The sequence below is a fragment of the Podarcis erhardii genome (assembly GCF_964252035.2).
Source record: "Podarcis erhardii genome assembly, chromosome: 5".
Taxonomy (NCBI): Eukaryota; Metazoa; Chordata; class Lepidosauria; order Squamata; family Lacertidae; genus Podarcis; species Podarcis erhardii.
This window is the reverse complement of record NC_138509.1, coordinates 25,641,591-25,659,990: the sequence shown is the minus strand read 5'-3', so window position 1 is coordinate 25,659,990 and position 18,400 is coordinate 25,641,591. Positions and strand designations below refer to the sequence as shown.

At 41.9% G+C, this 18,400-nt stretch overlaps 1 long non-coding RNA gene across 3 annotated transcripts; it reads left to right on the top strand.

Moving 5' to 3' along the window:
- The first annotated feature begins 258 nt into the window (after positions 1–258).
- LOC309341624 lies at positions 259–13,549 on the top strand. 3 transcript variants are annotated; one of them, XR_014156448.1, is made up of 5 exons: positions 259–1,441; positions 5,941–6,065; positions 6,913–7,818; positions 9,704–10,034; positions 13,397–13,549. It is a non-coding gene; the product is annotated as an uncharacterized lncRNA (long non-coding RNA). The 3 variants fall into 3 exon arrangements; XR_014156449.1 differs by lacking the exon at positions 13,397–13,549 and having other exon boundaries at positions 6,913–7,009; positions 9,704–10,423; XR_014156450.1 differs by lacking the exon at positions 13,397–13,549 and having other exon boundaries at positions 9,704–10,423.
- The last annotated feature ends 4,851 nt before the right edge of the window (positions 13,550–18,400 follow it).

Sequence of the window (18,400 nt, the reverse complement as noted above, 5' to 3'; positions counted from 1 at the left end):
AGAAAGGCCTCTGGGTTCTTCAGAAAAGTATATTTAAATACCTTTTTCAATTCATTGTAGATCAGTTCCCAGAAAGTCTTAATCCTTGGGCATGTCCACCAAAGGTGAAGGAATGTGCCTTCAGTCTCTTTACATTTCCAACATTTATTATCGGGCAAATGATACATTTTTGCAAGCTTGACTGGTGTCATGTACCACCTGTATATCATTTTCATTATATTCTCTCTTAAGGCGTTACATGCCCAGGTCCCACAGTTTTTCTTTTCTTTTCCTTTTTATAAAAAAGCACCTTAAAAGGTTGCAGAATTCATATATCTCCTGGGAGAGTGGAAGCCTGCAAAGGATCACTGAAGGCTTTGTATCGTTTGTAGCAGCTTAACTGCTGAAATATTGTAGAGCAAATACACTGCACAGTGTAAGCTCTGTCAACACAAATCTTTCTTTTGGGAATGATTGGCGAGGGGAAAAAAATGTCTTAGAGATGCTTATTGGTTGGACTGAACAACAGTCTGCACTGAACAACAGGCTTGTGTGTGAGGTGTGTGTGAGAGAGAGTTCTCACCAGTACAGCTATTTATGTGGGCACCCATAACACTTTGATCAATATATGAGTACAGGCAACTCATTTTTTAGGACACCTTTACCCCATCCCACCTTATATGTGTGTGTGTGTGTGTGTGTGTCTGTGTGTAATTTTCTAGTTCATTGGTCAATATTTATCTGTGGTTCATTGCTTTGGATCTATAAGACAGTCACATGTTTTTCAGTTTTCTTTGCCTGGCCTGAGTTAGAACAAACCCTCCAAGTCTCCCTATTTTCCAGGGACGTCCCTGATTTAGAGAAGTCATCCTGGGTTCTGATTTGATCCTGAAATGTCCCACCTTTTCCTTAGGAGGTCCCTATTTTCATCGGAGAACTGCTGGACGATGTGGTAGGATGTCCCTATTTTCATTGGAGAAATGTTGGTGGGTATGGAGTTATCTGACCCCCAAGCTGTCTGAAGGCAATCTTGTATAGGGAAGGTATTTTTTAAAATGTTTAATGTTTTGTTATGTTTTAATATTTGTTGGAAGCTGCCCAGAGTGCTGGGATAACCCAATAAGATGTGTGGGTGTAATTAGTAAAATTATCATTATGGAATGGGACTTCCCTATTTTCATTGGAGAAATGTTGGAGGGTATGGTACAGCAGCAGTGACAATGGCAGATGGTGCAGTGGCGGTGAGTGTCCCACAGGTGGTGATGGTATGGTGGTGTGGCAGAACAGAGTGGCACTTCCTGTTTCCCTTCAAGTGGCAAAATGGAACGTACCACCCCTGATCTCAGAATTCCAGAACTTACAGCTGTCAGTTCTGAGTGAAGGCAAGCAATGACCCACAGCCCAGGTGGGGCTCGCTAGCTTGGGGAGGAGATGTGTGATTCCTCAGCTGGAGAAGGTTCAGGTGAGGCTCACGTTTTTTGCCAAGCCCAGAAGCTATAACAGGCCTGCGTCCTGGCCACACACAAATGGCTTCTGTTTTGTGCAAAGCTGGTAAATTGAGAAATACACACACACACACACACACACACACACACACACACACACTAAAGGTGTGTGCTTACAGCTAAACAGATACCAGTGTCCATGCCCATAATGACGTCAGGCAAGGCCATCCCACCCATGAATTTTTCTTTGAGAAAAATAAATGGCTCGTGTAAATATAAACTAAGCTTTAATAATAATGAACACTGTAACAGAATAACATAATGAGAGAAACTAAATGCAGTAACAGGAGGCAAGAAACAAGAAGACACAGTTGGTCCCTCTTAATGGACATTCTTAACTGAACAGAACTGAACACACACGGAAGGGAGTGTTGATTCTGGAACAAAGGACACAAGCCCCACCCACCAGATACCAAGCACTCTACTAGAGTGGTACCTTGGTTCTCAAACACCTTGATACTCAAACCCCTTGGTTCCCAAATGCCGAAAACCCAGAACTAAGTGTTCTGGTTTTTGAACATTTTTTGGAAGCCGAACATCCGATACGGTTGTCGGCTATTGTTTCCGGGGTGCCTGCACCAATCAGAAGCTGCACCTTGGTTTTTGAACATTTCGGAAGTCAAACGGACTTCTGGAATGGATTAAGTTTGGCACTTTTGTTTTTGCTATTGATTTTGTCTTTTTGTTTTTGAGGCTTTTTCAGTTAATTTGTTTTTGTGACTGTGTGGAACCCAGTTCAGCTACTGATTGATTGATTGTGTGACTGTGGAAATGGATAAAAGCCCCCCATCCAAACAATGACTATTATCGGTGCAGGTAAGGAAAACAAAGTAATTTTAATTTTTATCATCTACAATACTGTCTTACTTATTTTATACAGTACGGTACAATGATTATTGCTTTCATTTTATGGATCAATGGTCTCGTTAGATAGTAAAATTCAGGTCAAATTGCTGTTTTAGGGGTTATTTTTAAAAGTCTGGAACGAATTAATCTGTTTTGCATGACTTTCTATGGGAAAGCGTGCCTTGGTTTTGGAACACTTTGGTTTTGGAATGGACTTCCGAAACAGATTAAGTTTGAGAACCAATGTACCACTGTATTCAAATTAGGCCTCAGTGGCAATCCTGTATAGGGAAGTTCTTTTTAATGTTTAATGTTTTATTATGTGGCTGGGACAACCCAGTAAGATACGTGGGGTATAAATAGTAAAATTATCAATATGGAATGGGACGTCCCTATTTGCTTTGGAAAAATGCTGGAGGGTATGTAAGGATTGTCAACTGGTTAACATTTCACTGGCCTTTTCCAGCAAGGTTGCATTCTGTCAGGTAAAAGTGAGTAAATATCAAATCCCTCTACACTCTGTGCTAGACAAACAAGATTCTGTCAGATTTTATTTGCTTGTTTGTTTTATTTAACAGGATTTATATACTGCTTAATCATTAAAAAAATCTCTAACTGGTTACTATCAATTCAACATTGTGTTGTAGCAAGTGAAGTCATCCCATCATTTTAATGACTTTTGTCTGCGCAATGAGACTTCCTCTCCCTCTGTGCCCTCAACTCTGTTCTGAATAAAATATGGGGTTTATCTGCCCCCCCCATTTGATCACAAGACATGGTGCGCACACATCATTTGAATGGCAGTATCCATTAGCTTGGGGGGGCCCTTGGTCCCCTCAAATATTTCATGGGGGGGGGCAAAGGGACCTCAGCTCCTAGGAGTTGGCTCCTGAGATGTGGTAACAGGAAAAGGAGCAGGACTGAAATGAAGGGTGAACTATTATGCCACAGAAAGTGTGGGAGCTACTGCTCTGAGTAGGAGAGATCTTGCGTGAAAGCTGACATTCTAAAACAAACCCCCTTCCTGCAAAACATTCTCACTGAAGTTGACAACAGTGGTATTCTTTATACCATAACTTTGGCTCCATTTCAGAGTAAAATTCATGAGCAAGAGTAACCAATTATGAAGGAATAGGAAGACAAAGGAATGCGATTCTGCATTGTGCTGGGACTTAGTAAGAGTTGAACACACATTATTCACTGGATAAATATGTGGAAGAAAGGAAGAGAGTATTTAGCTCTGTTTTAATTACTGTTAATCTGCCGAGACTTTCCCATTAGAAATATCACACTGGCATTTTCTTGGATACCAGCTGCAAGCCAAGCTCTTTAACATTTAATTTTGATGCACTTATTCATCCAATTCCCTGCTTTCCTTCATCTGTTCACTATGCACCCATGCAGTTGGGAAGATCTTTCTGATGAGACACTCCCCCAAAATTTCAGTTAGTTTCAGTTAGTTTCCCCTTTGTTCTCCTTTGCCCCCTGCCTCAATCCCTAGCGCGCGCTCTCTCTCTCTGAATATCTCTCAGTGAATGTCTCTCTTTGAAGCACATCATGTTTCAGCCAGGGATAATGGACTTTGGTATTCTGCTAGAACCATGTTAAAAATCACTGCGTTCCATTGGCTGAGGACGTTACAGTGCTGCTCTCTTCCACCTGACAAAGTGATGATAATCTGGGGCTGTGCTGTGTACTAAACAATCACTATTCATTGGGGTTTGTTAGACATTTCATTCCACAGCAAAAGAAAAAGGGAACTTTTGTCAATAATTAAGTTTCAACATTGGCAGAGTGGGATTCTTCAGGTGCCCACATCTCAGGGAGGAGGAGGGGGCCTAATGAAAGAGGCTCGTTCTTTCCATGCTATGTTTTGAGAAGGGAATTAGCTCTCCAGAACACTCCCACAAGGCTAATTTTTAACACAGGAAGCATCCTTCAGTAGAAGTCAAATCTCCCTAGGATCCAGCACTGAAAATATTATCATTTCAAAATTCTCTTTACAAGTTCTTTGTCTTCAGCTTCATTATTGTCTTGTTCCTGTACTTGACAGAATTCTCATAGGCCTTGCATTATTACAGAGAAACATGATGGCAAGAAAGTGCTTTGCTCCTTCTGCAACCTTGAAGAGAAGGCTGTTCCAAGGGAAGCCATTACAGGGGCAGTTTCCTAATATACCAATATCTCCAGTGTTCAGGATGTGTGTAGTTTGTATATGTAGGCAGAAGGACACACACTCTTGTGCATGAGGGAGGTTTCCGGAGGTTTGATGGAACCACAAGTTTTGCAAAAGGACAATAAAACTTGGGGAGGGGACTAAAGGTGGACGGTATACAAAAAAAAATGTTTAAACACAGCTAATTTACAACCAGGGACTGTTAGGCTGTGTGCACATTATACATTTAATTCTTTCCCTCAAAGAATTATGGGCATTGTAGTTTGTTAAGGCTTGCTGGGAATTACAACTCTGTGGGGGCTAAAGTCCAGAGCCCAGAATTCCTCGAGTAAAAGAATGTGCTTTGAAGGTGCTTTAATGGTATAATGTATAAACAGCCTCAGCTGGAAACAGCTCGTACCAGTTAGCTCTTGTGTTCTTCATTTGTGTTCTCCAAATGCTAGAAAAATAAAAGATTTGGTAACGGGTTTGTCATGGCCTCCCAGACCGGATAACTTGCACTGCCTCCAAGGGAAGCCCAGGTGAGGAAAAGATTCACACTGCTCCACCCAGTGGATAGACTTTCAGCATCTCACACTTTTCAAGCCTGAGGACATGGAACTTCTGCTTTCTCAGACTCAGAGTCCTCAGTAGCAACTCCTGCTTCTTTGCAGTTGCAGAACCAAAAATAAACCCTTTTAAAGGAACAGACAGATCCTCTAGGGCAGTGTTTCCCAACCTTGGGCCTCCAGCTGTTTTTGGACTACAATTCCCATCATCCCTTGCCACTGGTCTTGCTAGTCAGGGATGATGGGAGTTGTAGTTCAAAAACAGCTGGAGGCCCAAGGTTGGGAAACACTGCTCTAGGGCAGGCTTCCTCAAACTTGGCCCTCCAGATGTTTTGAAACTACAATTCCCATCATCCCTGACCACTGGTCCTGCCAGCTAGGGATCATGGGAGTTGTAGGCCAAAAACATCTGGAGGGCCGAGTTTGAGGAAGCCTGCTCTAGGGAGACAGTGCCAGCAGAATAACAGGCCGTAGCTTTATGATGCTTCAATGCTTAGCTGAAGCCACATTCCCATGTTGTCTACAGTAGAGGGAGAGCTACAAGCAGCAGAGCTCACTGCGAAAAAAACCCAAACAAGAATCCAAACAAGGGAGGCTATTCCATAACCACGGTGCCAACACTGAAAAGACCCTCTCTTTGGTAGCCACCCACCTTAAAGTGCTTTTCAATCTGACTTTGTGGGAGATTAGCAGCCCAACCCAACTAATGTATGTTCTTGCTAGTTAGCATGAGAAAGGGCTAAGTCCACAGAGCTGTATTGCTGATAGGCAGATACTCAGACCATACAAATACAACTGGTAGAGTGGTCTCTGTGTGATGTCATTTCCCCTCCTTTCCTGGAGAAGAAGGAGCATATAGTACTTCCTGTTCCTCTCTTTCTTCCAGTGATCAGCCATGAGGGCAGATGAGCCTTGTGCTTGTTCCAGCTTTAGGGACATACTGTAAATATGAGTATTTTGCCCACATAGTTTTGACTAATGCCATCGCTGTGAACCAGCGCAAGAATATAAGTAAGTCGATCTTAATTTTTAAATTTACTTTTCAGATTGTTGCCTGATTCTTTGTTACGTGGGATAAGAAAGGGGAGCCAGCTTAATCCATAGCTGAACTTGTTCAAAACAAGGTTTTATAGCCTAATTCCTATACTTTTAATTTTGCTCCCAAGGATGGGATTTTGAACCTCTTTTCAACTCACACAGGTGGGCACTTGGAGGGATAAATTGCAATTAATATATCCTCTCTTACTCATTAAAAACCCATCCCACAAAATTGACCTGATGTAAACCTGCTTACTGGGATTTGAACTTATATGAACCTGACCTGATGTGACCTTACTTAAGGCTGCTACCACTTCCCCTGCGATCCCTGAGCCCCAGAATAACAGGTTGCTGCCACATTTGAGGTGTGGAAAAACTGGGAACTTTGCCCATCTGCACCCATCAAGCAGTTGGATTTTCCACTTACAACTGCCGGAGATTCCTTTTGCAACTAGCATCTGTGTGCGGAGCAGATGTCCCTTTCTCAGCCCCATTGGAGTGAAATTATCCAGAGAAAACAATATATAATTTCCAGTGACTTGACTTTATGCAGCCTTCCTATTCAAATGGCAAAATAAGAAATGTACAAGTCATCACAGGCAATGGATGGGAGACAGGGTGAGATCCATAAAGCACAAGAAATCCCAGGAAAATTGGCTTGGCACAAGACAGGACCTCTGGGATCTACGGTAACCCGTTGTGTCATGTATGCAGTTTTGTCAAGTGAAGGGTAAAAAGCCACTTCCATAGGTATTAGGGAAGTATGTTAGGATATCAATGCTATAAATTTGAAGACTGTGACACGGGCAGTGTGTTTTAGGCTGGCTGTAATTACTTTGTGCGTAAGAGAGAAACATGGTGGAAGAAATCAGAATGCGAGAACACAGTCCGATGGTGTCAGAAAAAGGAAAGGAGGGGTAAGTTGTAAACAATAGGCTGTCATAGTGAGTAAAATGGAATTTCTGTCTTTAAAAATAAAATAAAAGCCAGAGCAAAATTTCAGAAAGATTATAAATCACAGCTTTACCCTGCATTATTTCCAAACAAGCAATTCAAAATCTCTGCAGTTGGCCTTCTGGAGACTTCTTAAATCACTAAGCCCTTATCAGCACCAAGTAGAATAAAAGTCTCTTTCAGCACATTTATCCTGCCTTTTTATTTGAATCCAGCAAAGCCCAGGGAAGCAGCGAGACATCCTGTTCTGGACAATGTTATACTACTTTGGAAGGAGCAGGTCCACAGCTTTTGGGGTGCTTAGGGTTGCCATATTCCCCAAACTGAAAATCCAGACAGAGTTGTTGATTTTTTTGGGGGGGGGGGAGGCAAAGTTGTTGAGCTCCCCCAAAACATTCATTTTGGGTCTTTTCTTATATTTTTAAAGAATTATAAAAATAAAAATAAAAATAGCCCAACTGACCATACATCCGGGTTTTCCTGGATGGTTTACCAATTCAGCAAAAATCCGCCTGGACGCCATTTTCCTGAACGAATAATGTCCCGGAAAACCCAGATGTGTGGCAGCCTTAGGGGGGCTGCTGGATTCAACACTGTCACTGGAGGCTCTGGTGGCCTTGGTGACTAGGAATGCTTTGGCTGCTTTTGGAGAGAAATGACTTGGCCTCTGTACTCCATGCTCAGGCAACTTCCAGACTGAATGGCTGTGTACTGAATTTCCTTTATGAGTGAGGCCAGAAGGTGAACTACAGAACTGGAAAACAACAAAAAGGTGCATGTTGAGGGAGCGAATAGTGCCATTATGTAGTTTAGTCATGAGGTGGCACTGGATTTAGCTGTATCCAGGTGGAGGCAAACATTTTCTGTGCTGTTCAAGACAATAAAGTTCTTGTGTAGTTTTCTAACTGATGCGTCCTCTGTGTCTTCTGTGATGGCGAAAACGCTCAAGCAGTGCACGGACCAGGAAATCCAGCCATTTACTTCCTTCCTGCACAACTTTTAGCTCTTTGCTACCACTGCTCAGTTGAAAAATCAGTACATCCTTTAATCTTGACACATGAGAATACTCACGCACCGGGGCAAATACTCCTGGATTCAGACAGAAAATGCATCATTTTTTTAAAAGGACAAATGCTTCTTTAACACCTCACAAATTCCTTACCCATTGCTAGCTGCCCTGCTGAGTTGGGTTTTCAGACTAACAAGATACATTTCTACCATGGTTTGTATGCTTTTATTTGGTGCTGTTCCTCAATAACAGCTCCCAAATATGCCTATAACTTTGTTTTCAGAAGTCTGGTTTTGATGCTATTGAATCTACTGTGGCAATGAAGCAATTAGGTGGGATTAACTGATACATGAGACGAAGGATACTCCTGTGTGGGTTAGCATTTGGGGACAAAGTATAAAAAGCAAGTCATCTGGATGACTTATTCATAACGTGGCCATATTTAGAACAAGGTCAAAATGGCATCAGCGCCTTGAGTTTAAAATAATCCCTCCCCCTGTCCTCCTCCATCTGATCAAAATGTCATCTTCATTAGCAGACATGGGTACCATTTAGGAAGGGCACACTGTAGATCTCAGGCTTACTCACTGGTTTTATATTACAACTCCAAGGGATTATTTTCAGAATTGTAGGAACCTAGGTGTTAGGTATGATGCTACAGATACACTTAACTTTGCTTTTTTAAAAAGATAAAATATTGCTGTTTCTCTCCCCCCCCCCCTTCTCACTCTGGTGCAAGAGTAGTCATATTTTCTATCCATCATTCAAAGGGGGGCAGGGTGTTATCTTTCCAATGAATCAATATCGGTCTTTTAAGTCAGAGCATGAAGAGTTCATTTATGCTGACCTGCTGTCAAACCACCTGTGGTTTGGATAATATTATCATCTGACAATTTAAACTTTCCCCCCAAAGTAGTATTTCTGCATTAGGCATAGGCAAACGTGACCCACCAGATGTTTTGGGACTACAATTCCCATCATCCCTGACCACTGGTCTTGTTAGCTAGGGATCATGGGAGTTGTAGTCCCAACACATCTGGAGGGCTGAGTTTGCCTATGCCTGATCTACATCTTAGTATTTTCCTCCAAATATTTGTAAGCATCAGACACTGAATCAACCTATGTTTCAAAGAAGCATTTTCCTTATTACATCTCCAGCAGCATGTTGTCATGGAACGTCACCTCACAGGGTTGTTGTGACAAATGGACCGGCTATGGCATAAGGCTTCATGGGGGCAGCATGTGAGAGGCATGCTTGAGCAAGGTTCAAATACCACCTTGGCCATGCCTCACTAAACTACAATTTTCAGAGTAGTTTATCCATCGATCCTTCTTCTCAGGGAGCTCTCGGGATTTATAGCTCTGTGAGGGGGGTGGGGAAGGGCCTCCTGACAACTGTGAGCATTCTTAACAAACTACCGTTTCCCAAGATAGTTTTGGGAGAAGGAGTGACAGTTTAAAGCGATAAGATTCTGCTTTAAATGTGTGTGTAGTTCAGATGGTGAATTAGTTGCCTAATGAGATTAAATGAAGGCAGGTGAAATGGATGCATGGTATTGTTTTATAATAATAAAAAGCAGAGATGCAATTTCAGGCTAGATACTAGAAATATACTAGACTCTATATTCCTTTCATCTCATGTGCACAGAAACAAACACAAAGATCCATGGAAACAGAACAATCAGTAAAGATTTCATGAAGGTGTCAGAAAAGAAAATTCAGCTGGGTGGCTCGGAAACAAACTGTGAAGTGAATAAATTCATGCAGGAAAGGGAAAGGGAAAGGATGATCTTTGCTATAGTCTATGATTATGTGCTGCCAAGACATTTTGCTCAATGTCTGGCCTTGATGCTTTGTAAGTAACTGCTGCGTGTATTCCTACAATCTCTGGTGCGGTATTGCAGTTGCTGGATCATTGAAAGTCAGGGGGAGAGCTGAGCTGCTAGCCCAAAATCACAATGATAATGCTAACAGCCTAGGTAATTGAGGTTATTATGGATGCATTAGACATACAGACAAACATACACAATTATACACAATGCAAAGATAAGCGTATTCACAGCAGCCAGAGTATTCTAGCTCCGTCAGGAGAGACGAGAGTTCCCACACCTCAAACACACACACACACACACACACAGACACACACACACACCAGCAGTGGCTTAGCACCAGGATTCTCCAACCTGGTGCCCTCCATAGGCCTTGGACTGCAGATATTCATATTGCATAGTTTGAAGCAAGCAGGTGCTAAAAATAGAGTCCTTATGGAGTAAAAAACATTGTCCAGACCCATGAAAATATTATGCAAAGTTTGCATGCAGAACTTTCTTTAAAATATAACCAAAAGGTAAATGACACATTCAAACAATTCCATATTGGTTCTGCTCCTGCTCTCCATTTTATCCTCAAAGCAACCCTATGAGGTAGGTTAGGTTGAGCTACCCCCTGTCTATGTTAGGATTGCAACCTAACAAGTTCTGATATGAGAACAGGAGTATGGGTACAAAATTAAGATCTATATTATTGTGGGGAATTCACACTTCAACTAAACAGTTGGACTGAGTTAATGAATTCTCTGGTACAAATCTGGGGCTCCCTTATTGCTAGGGAATGAAAACTGTGAGTTTAACATAAATTACTCTACTGGCAAGGATATAATAAAAGGCGCCCATCATTTTAGAGAAAAATGTTTTAAAATAGAATCAACATGCAGACAAATTTCCATTGCTAGCTGTCAACACATTGGATGAAACAGAGCTTCTGAGAAGGCTCCATTTTCAGTGGAAGATAACTTTTAGTCAAACACTTATTTATTTGCAGTGGAAAATAAGTTTTAGTCAAACCATTCAGGCTTTGGTTCCCATTCAAGCCAATAAAGGTTCTGTAACCCATTTTAAAAAATGCTGGTATGAAAAACAACCAAAGCTGGGGTAGCTCAGTCGATAGAGCACGAGAGTATTAATCTCATGGTTGTGGGTTTGAGCACCACTCTGGGAAAAATATTCCTGCATTGCAAGGTGTTGGACTAGATGACCCTCGTAGACCCTTCCAGCTCCACAATTCTACGATTCTAGGAACCAGTTGCTTCAGTTCTAGTTTCAATGAGACAATTTAAATATAAGGCACAATGAAAACATCGTTTGTATAATAAGGCACAGCAAACTAAAAGACCTAAAAGTATTAAAACTAAAGCCTTCTCCAGCCATATCCCCTTGTTACAGTTCTCATCTCCCTCCATTATATTTTGAGATCTCAGGAACTGCAGAGATTCTGTTCCCGCAAGACATAAGTTTGCAAGAGGGCAGGATTCCTCCATTCAAGTAAGCTTGCGAGGTGTAATCAGTGGTGGCTAACACCTGTTGAGATTGGCAGGGAAGTAGGTAGGGAGCATGGTAAGCCAGAGTCAACAAGATGCAGAGCAAACTAATTCTATTTTTGTCCTCCTCCTCCTCCTCCTCCTCCTCCTCCTCCTCCCTGCTGAATCTACAAAGGGCACACTGAAACTAAGATGGAGGAAGTTGAGAGACAGTGCCACTCTCTTCAGTCATTGTAAGAATGTAGGCTGGTGGAAGCTAGCTGAGGGCAGTCTGACCTTGACGGGGCAGTTCCCAATTCACCCTAGTGGACCAGCCTCCACTGGGTCTAATTTGGGGTACCTTCTACAGGCACCAGCTCCTAGATGCTCCAATGGGATTTTTCCTGCCTCCCCACCACCGCTAAAGTCCCTTGTTGTGTTACAGCACCTCCCAGGTTGAGATTGGGACTTACTAATTCAAACACATGCTATAGTGCTTTGCCAAGTGGAGACAGTAGCCGTTAATCCAATGGCATGCTATGCACCCAATTACTTGCAGTATCCATCAGCAAAGCTTGCGGTGTTTGAGATTTCTTTTCCAATAAGTGTTGAGAATTTATTTCAGGACAATACTTCGTGTAGCAAGTTCTGCAATAATTTTTAAAGACTGCAGTGGACACTCAGAAAAATAAGCAGCAGTGGAGAAATATTAGCATCAAACAAGAGCTGCTTTTAGTGAAATTACAGTATTAAACCGGCATCCAGATATTCTCCATCTTAAAATCTTGAAACCATCACTGGATGGAAACTCTCTCATTTTCAGATAATACAAAGCTTCCTCTTCTAACATGGGGCATGAAGTAAGTCTTGCTTATTGAACTGTGGAAGAAGCAAGTATTAACATTTCCACCCAGATTTCTGTAATCTTTTTGGTTTGTCTTGTTACCTAGAAAATCTCTTTGATTATCTTTTTATGCTCTAACTGAGCAGTTGTGCAGGGAACTAGTGGCAAGGAACACTTGTGTTAATATAATTTCAAGGTCAGTGTTTTGGCCGAGATGCATTTCCTGCTGTATTATATGCCTCAGATCCAACTTTAGGTGACAAGCCTCACTCTTACTAGGGAGTACTCTCCACTGAACACAATGGACTTGTTGTTGTTGTTTAGTCGTTTCCGACTCTTCGTGACACTGTGGACCAGAGCACGCCAGGCACTCCTGTCTTCCACTGCCTCCCGCAGTTTGGTCAAACTCATGCTGGAAGCTTCGAGAACACTGTCCAACCATCTCATCCTCTGCCGTCCCCTTCTCCTTGTGCCCTCCATCTTTCCCAATATCAGGGTCTTTTCCAGGGAGTCTTCTCTTCTCATGAGGTGGCCAAAATATTGGAGTCTCAGCTTCAGGATCTGTACTTCCAGTGAGCACTCAGGACTGATTTCCTTAAGAATGGAGAGGTTTGATCTTCTTGCAGTCCATTGGACTCTCAAGAGTCTCCTCCAGCACCAGAATTCAAAAGCATCAATTCTTCAGCGATCAGCCTTCTTTATGGTCCAGCTTTCACTTCCATACAATGGACTTACTTCTGCATAAATATGCACAAGAGTGTGTGGGGATGTGATGTAATACAGAGAGAATTTGGTTTGGGGCCCCAAAGGGGTCTGCTACGGTTGGAGAAGACGGGTGATGTCCAACCAAGGAGTGAAAGAAGCAAGTTGTACTTTCAAAGCAAAGATCCTTTATTTGGTTGCAACCCGGTTCCCTACACAAAGGTGACAAAAGGTATGAGGAAACTCACCCAAAGTAAGTCCAGAAATTATACAGTCGCAATTGTGGGTGGTCTTATTTGTCACAGGTTCATCAGTTTACAAGGTAAAGGGGAGGTACATGGGAGCAAGGTGCAAAAGGGAGGTTCGGGGTGCAAATCCTATCTACATAAGTAATATCTAGAAATCCAGGGATTGATGGCAAATGATATAGTAATCCATTTTTTTAAGAATAACAATAGGGACGAGAGTTTTATTTAACAGTTGAATTCCTCTTCCCACAGGGTCTAGGGAAATGGATCTGGTCGTCTGGCACTTTACGGAAGAAAGAAGAGGAGCTGAGTGGAAGTGATTAGGTTGAGGCTAAAAATAACATTCGTGGTTACAATAAAGTGATGTAATTTGAATATATGGGTTCCAATTCTTATTTTCCTGAAAGTAGTGAGTGCTCACTGGAAGGACAGATCCTGAAGCTGAGACACCAATTCTTTGGCCACCTCATGAGAAGAGAAGACTCCCTGGAAAAGACCCTGATGTTGGGAAAGATGGAGGGCACAAGGAGAAGGGGACGACAGAGGACGAGATGGTTGGATAGTGTTCTCGAAGCTACCAGCATGAGTTTGACCAAACTGTGGGAGGCAGTGGAAGACAGGAGTGACTGGCGTGCTCTGGTCCATGGGGTCACGAAGAGTCGGACATGACTAAGTGACTAAATAACAACAAACAACAACAGTTGCAATCATTGAGAAGTTGAACAAACACTGATAAGGCACAAGGATACAAAGGGGCCAATTCCATTGCAAAGACGCCCAGTGTAAAAATTGCATAAGGGTCACCTTAGGGATTCACATTTACAAGTAGTAAAGACACAATTACAAGAAAAATACCTAGATACAATTTAAAATTACCTGGATACAATTACAAGGAAATACTTGGATACAATTATAAAAATAGACATAGAATAAATTCAGGAAATAGGGTAATAGGTTGTACAGGGAAGAAAGAAAAATGCTTTATTTGACAGAAAGGAAAGAAGGGATTTGAAGGAGGGGAGAAGCAAATTATAAGGAGAGCAGACTAAAAGGCAAGATTGAGGAAAAGGTTCATATATCTCTTAGGCTGTCTTTGGTTTATTTGGTCCTCGTTTTCATCTTCTTTCCCTATTCTTCTACATCAGATGAAAATCCAAAGACCCAGATCCAGACAGTGCAAAATTGTGTTATGAATTGTCGTTGTTGCTGTTTTGCAGCAGGAAGTTAATCTAGATGATACCCAATTCTTGAGGTCCAGTTTCTATGAGGGTAGAATATGTAAGAGGAAGCTTACCAAATCACTTCCTTTGTGAACTGTGCATGAAAAGGGGAAATTGTTGTTGTTGTTGTTGTTTAGTCGTTTAGTCGTGTCCGACTCTTCATGACCCCATGGACCAGAGCACACCAGGCACTCCTGTCTTTCACTGCCTCCCGCAGTTTGGTCAGACTCATACTGGTAGCTTTGAGAACACTGCCCAACCATCTCGTCCTCTGTCCTCTTCTCCATGCACCCTCCATCTTTCCCAACATCAGGGTCTTTTCCAGGGAGTTTTCTCTTCACATGGGGTGGCCAAAGTATTGGAGTCTCAGCTTCAGGATCTGTCCTTCCAGTGAGCACTCAGGGCTGATTTCCTTCAGAATGGATACGTTTGATCTTCTTGCAGTCCATGGGACTCTCAAGAGTCTCCTCCAGCACCATAATTCAAAAGCATCAATTCTTCGGCGATCAGCCTCCTTTATGGTCCAGCTCTCACTTCCATACATCACTACTGGGAATATGTAAGAGGAAGCTTGCCAAATCACTTCCTTTGTGAACTGTGCATGAAGAGGGGGAATTAACAACCCACAAATGAACTCTGGGACCATATTCAAGAAGTTAGAGCCTGTTCAGTTATTGCAATGATTCTGCAAGCCACACTGCCAAACACTAGCCAGTGCTGCTCCACTTCTTTAGTGCTCAGATAAGGTTCTTGGCCTTGTTGCTCTTCTCTCTTGTCCTTTGTGCTGACTTGGAAACATTCCTCAAAGGGCAATTCTGTGTTGGAGGCCCGTGCTGTCAGCTTAACTGTAGATCTCTAATGAAGTATATTAGTCTAAGCCGGCATTACAATATTCAATAACTGCTGGGCCCTCAGCAGTGTGTCTTAGGAGTCCTTCGATAACCCCCACTCCACCCCGGAAACAGAAGTGATATTGGCATGATAAGGGGTTTTCAATTACGTCCTGGGTGTGATTCCATTTCCATAGTTAAGAGGTGGTTTAAAGCACCTCTGCAACAATTAGAAACCAGCCAAATGGATGCTGTAGGCATTCACCTATGATCAAAGATCCGCCAAGCTTAATTTGTATTTGTGTGTCCTCCAGAAACAGGACCGGGTTCAAATTGGGATATGAAGAGACAAAGTTATTGATGTACCACTCCCTTTGATATCTTATTTGCAAAGGCTGTGTAATTACTTGTCAGTCCAGCCTGAGCTCTACCTCAAGCAAAAACGCTTTAGTATTCTTCTTTCATTCTTCTTGTTTTAATTGTACTGACATTCCTGTTCTCTGAAGAAACATCACAAAGAAAAAACCCAGCAATGTGCACATCAGGAGGCTGGCTCTGCGGCCTTTGAAATTAATGGCAAAGCTTCAACCGAGTCCAATGGAAGGAGTGGAATGGAAATGGAATTTTTTTTTTTTTGTCCTACTGCAGGCATCCACCAGTGTGATTGTGTGCACGCATAATTTTAATTGTATCCAATGTTGACATATATAAAAGCCTGTTCTCAAGAGTCTGTCACATTCTAGAATGATGGAGAAGCAAAGCCCAGGGGCTGGGCTATGCCAATGAAGAGGAGGGGCCATGCAGATTAGGAACAAGCTTGAATCTCAATGGCTCTAGTCAATGGAGCCATTAGAGTAAGATTTAGGGGCTTCCCCACCCCCATGGGATGCGGGTGGCACTGTGGGTTAAACCACAGAGCCTAGGACTTGCCGATCAGAAGGTCGTGGTTTGAATCCCCGCGACGGGGTGAGCTCCCGTTGCTCGGTCCCTGCTCCTGCCAACCTAGCAGTTCGAAAGCACGTCAAAATGCAAGTAGATAAATAGGTACCGCTCTAGCAGGAAGGTAAATGGCATTTCTGTGCACTGCTCTGGTTCGCCAGAAGCGGCTTAGTCATGCTGGCCACATGACCCGGAAGCTGTACGCCGGCTCCTTCGGCCAATAAAGCGAGATGAGCGCCGCAACCCCGGAGTCGGGCATGACTGGACCTAATGGTCAGTGGTCCCTTTACCCTTTACCTTACCACCCTCATGATTTTGCAATATTTGTTTTTGCTGTGATCCATAAGTTTAGCAATGCTTCCACATCTGCCACTAGTACAGTATATTTGAGGGAATTTAGTAGTCATTTAAAAAAATATCATTTTATATTTGGGATCCTGTTATTTCTGAAATAAGATTACAGATTGTAATGTAGATCAATGTATGTGAATTACTGGAAAGTTGCAGAACATATGGAACCTGCTACACCTTCCAACAGATTTCCCATGTTGCTGGGTATATTCTTCTGAGTCAATGGAGAGTAAGATGCCACTGATACTGAATCTTGTTTTTTTTTAAATCCTTCAATTCTACTTCTTTAAAAAAATTATTTGACCCCAAATCCATTTCCACTCCTCCATGCCAAACCCTTGTTGTAGATTCACAGGAATTGGAGACTTCAGATGACCCTATGAAACTTAGGTTACAACCCTATACTCACTTGCCTGGGAGTAAGCCCTGTGAATCAATAAGGACTTCTGTTAATGTTTCTATTTACTTTACTTTTAAAAATGGCATCCTTCCATATGCATCCATCTTAAATTTCTCCTAGGAAGTGGTTTATCTGACAGCCTGTACTTGCTCACAGCAGCCGCCTTGTTTAAAAGAAGTTAAATGTAGTCTTTAGCTAAAAATACGAAACCTGAAAGCTGCCGGATTGATTAGTTTGCTCACTGAGGCTGTCTGGGTGTTACGATAATTCCTTAAGCAGAAGTGCTGAACTCGATGCTTTTTCCTCAGTCTGAATTCCCCCTCCCTTGTTGCACATCAACACTTTCAATGACTGCAAGGGTAATTGTGTCTTTGTTTGCCAGGAACATTAAAATTGTTATGGTTCTTGTAGGAAATGTGCCTGGACTACTTAACTAAATGACATTTCACAGCAAACTCTCCCGTTGCAGATACTGCAGGTAAGAGTCAGTGGTGTGGGGATGATTAACCCTTCATGCACTCTAACAAAGCAAAGAGGTAAATATTTAGAAGGCTGATAATGCCCTATGTCCTTTGCCCCTTAATAAAAGGAAGAACCTGGTTCGAAATAGCAAATGCTGCTTACAGCAAGGAGGACTATAAAATCTTCTCACTATGCAATTCAAAAAAAGTCCTAGGAAAGAACCTTTGGTGAATCACTTTTTGGATTATAAATTTAATTCTCACAAAGCTGGGCATTTGAGCATGTGCATCAGAGATGTGGGAACATAAGAACGTAATAAAAGCCTGCTGGATGAGTTCAAAACACTACCCAGACTCCTGTTTTTTAAAAAAATAGATTTTCTGTTTTACAATTTAAAATCTTCATTTAAACAACCTTAAAATATCAATGACTCCCCTTCTTCTCTTTCCATGGTTCATTTTGCATAGCATAAATCCCTGCATATTTTATATAAACTAAACCATTCAGTATTCCATTATTAAATCCATCAAAACTTATTTACACTGTTGAATTTATCTTACTGCTGCCAACATTTTCAAATGTACACAATCCCCCCCCCATAGACTCAATAAGCATTTTCCAATCTTCTTTAAATGTATGTTCCTCTTGTTCTCTTATTCTATGTTAGGTCCATAAGTTGTGCATATTGCATCAGTTTAAGTTGCCATTCTTCTTTGGTTGGGACCTTGCTCGTTTTCCATTTTTGAGCTCTCAAAACATGGGCTGCAGTAGTGGCATACATAAACAACCTTTTTTGACACCTGGAAATTTCCACCTGAATTATCCCCAACAGAAAGGACTCTGGTTTTTATTTTGGAAAAGTGCTTTTAAACATTTTTTTCTATTCATTATAAATTATTTCCCAATACTCTTTTACCCTTTTACAGGCCCACCACATATGAAAGAACATACCCTTGACCTCATTGCATCTCCAGCACTTATCAGATTTAGTCTTATTCATCTTAGCAAGATGCTAAGATGTATAAGATAGAATCCTGTTTCCTATGGTGGCCAA